The 2,219-nt window shown below is 43.1% G+C and overlaps 1 pseudogene; it reads left to right on the top strand.

The window, feature by feature from the left end:
* The first annotated feature begins 1,560 nt into the window (after nt 1-1,560).
* LOC110296875 lies at nt 1,561-2,000 on the top strand (annotated as a pseudogene).
* Nucleotides 2,001-2,219: the final 219 nt, after the last annotated feature.

Genomic DNA, 2,219 nt, shown 5'->3' with positions numbered 1-2,219 from the left:
AAAAAAAAAAAAAAAAAAAAAAAAAAGAAATTACCTATAGCAAGTCTTCCTCAAATACCTAATCTTTCATTTCAGCCACTGACCCTCCCTCCCCCGTCTCCTCGCTGACCCCTGAAACACTGTCCCCACGGTATAGAAAGCTAGAAATTATACCATGGCGCTTCTGATTGAGTTTTACTGTGGCTCACTCATTTGCATTCTTCCCCTCATCCTCCTCCCCACTCTGTTCACAGCCTATCGCACCCAGGAGCCACTTTGTGATCCACATCTTTTTGTTGTTTGTTTTTGTTTGTTTTTGTTTATTGAGACTGAGTTTCTCTATGTAGTCTCGCTCAGAACTTGATTGGTAGTGCTGGGGTGACAGGATTACCACTCCCCACTCAACCCCTCCCCTCCCCCCTCCCCACCTTGGCTATGTTCCATCTCATAACACCTTAGGCAAAATAAGTGCCAAGCATAAGGCCAAGATGTATGTAAGTTCTTCCAGTTTTTGTTTTGTTTGGGGTTTTTGAGATGGTATCCTGAGCTGACATTGAACTATGTGGTCCAGGATAACCTTGAATTCCTGATCCTCTTTCCTCTGCCTTCCAGATGCTGGGATAACAAGTGTGTGCCACCACACTGTTTTTTTGTTTTGTTTTGTTTTGTTTGGTCACCCCATTTATACAGACTCTTGCTATATAGCCCTGAATGGCCTGGAATTTCCAATGTAAACTTGGCCTGAACTCACAGAGATCTCCCTGCCTCTCTGCCTGGAATTAAATCTGGCCCAACTAACTTGAAATTTTTTGAGCTCTCCTTTTTTCTTTCTTTCTTTCTTTTTCTTTTCTTTTTTTTTTTTAATTCAGATTTTCAAACAATGTGGCCAGACTGTGTGGAGCACCAGCCTCTCCATCGGCCAGATGACAGCTATGGGCGGATGAGTTCCCTTAGTCCCCAAACAAGGACACAAAGGGGGATGTGTTCCTCACCATCTCCAACCTGCAGGTATGGTTCATCCTCCCAGGATTAGAGGAGAATTCTGACTTCAGCCAAATTCAAGTCCTTAGCGAGGACATCCAAGACCAACACTGTGGGGCAGATTGACAACCGCCCCTAACTGCAATGTTAAGGAGGACCTCGAGAGGTGTCAGGTCTCACTCAGATTTATTCTCTCCATTTTGTTTGTTTGTTTCTGCCTCCTCTAAATCCTTCAGAGAAATAGGAATCTGGCAGTAACAGACAGACAGACAGACAGTCTCTCTGAGTAGTTGTGTATCCAAAAGTACAATGTGGACAGCAATGTAGAAATCAAGGAGCTGGAGTTTTCAAACATTCAACGAAAAGAAGGCCAAGCTGACTTCCATGGCAGAGAGTGGTGACTGTTGACTACCTGTAATTCAAGTAGTTGATAGGCTGAGACAGGAGGATTGGCATGAAGTCAAGGCAGCCTCTAAGCTACTGAGTGAGACCCAGTCAAGAGTGAGAGATTCCTTATATAGAAGAGTACAATTTCGGCTGTAAAAGCTTCCAGGCTACCTAGCTGTAAATACCCTGTATCTGACGCCGTGTCGCCCAAGAAGGCGATCAGGTTTAGAAATATCCAGAGGGATCTTACGGTAACCTACATCAGCCCGCCAAGATGGCGATGCAAGCAGCTAAGAGGGCGAATATTTGCCTCCCACCTGAAGTAAATCGGATTTTGTATATAAGGAATTTGCCATACAAAATCACAGCAGAAGACGTGTATGATATATTTGGGAAATATGGACCTATGAGTCAAATCAGAGTAGGGAATACACCTGAAACCAGAGGAACAGCCTATGTGGTCTATGAAGACATCTTTGATGCTAAGAATGCCTGCGACCACCTATCAGGATTCAACGTTTGTAACAGATACCTTGTGGTTTTGTATTACAATGCTAACCGGGCATTTCAGAAGATGGACACCAAGAAGAAGGAGGAGCAGCTGAAACTTCTCAAGGAAAAGTATGGCATCAACACAGATCCTCCCAAGTGACTAGCAGCCACGCGTGGTCCTGGTTCCCTGTTCTCTTCCTTTGTAATTAGTACTGAATACGGTGATTTCTTATTTGAGAACTAGAATGACTTGTGTGAGAGTTTTCTAGCATTAGAAAATATAATGTTAATAAACTTGTAGCTTTTTTGTAAAAAGAAGAAGAAGAAGAAGAAAGAAGAAGAAGGAGAAGAAGAAGAAGAAGAAGAAGAAGAAGAAGAAG

The sequence above is a fragment of the Mus caroli genome, chromosome 1, assembly GCF_900094665.2.
Source record: "Mus caroli chromosome 1, CAROLI_EIJ_v1.1, whole genome shotgun sequence".
Taxonomy (NCBI): domain Eukaryota; kingdom Metazoa; phylum Chordata; class Mammalia; order Rodentia; family Muridae; genus Mus; species Mus caroli.
This window is presented reverse-complemented; position numbering and strand designations above follow the sequence as displayed.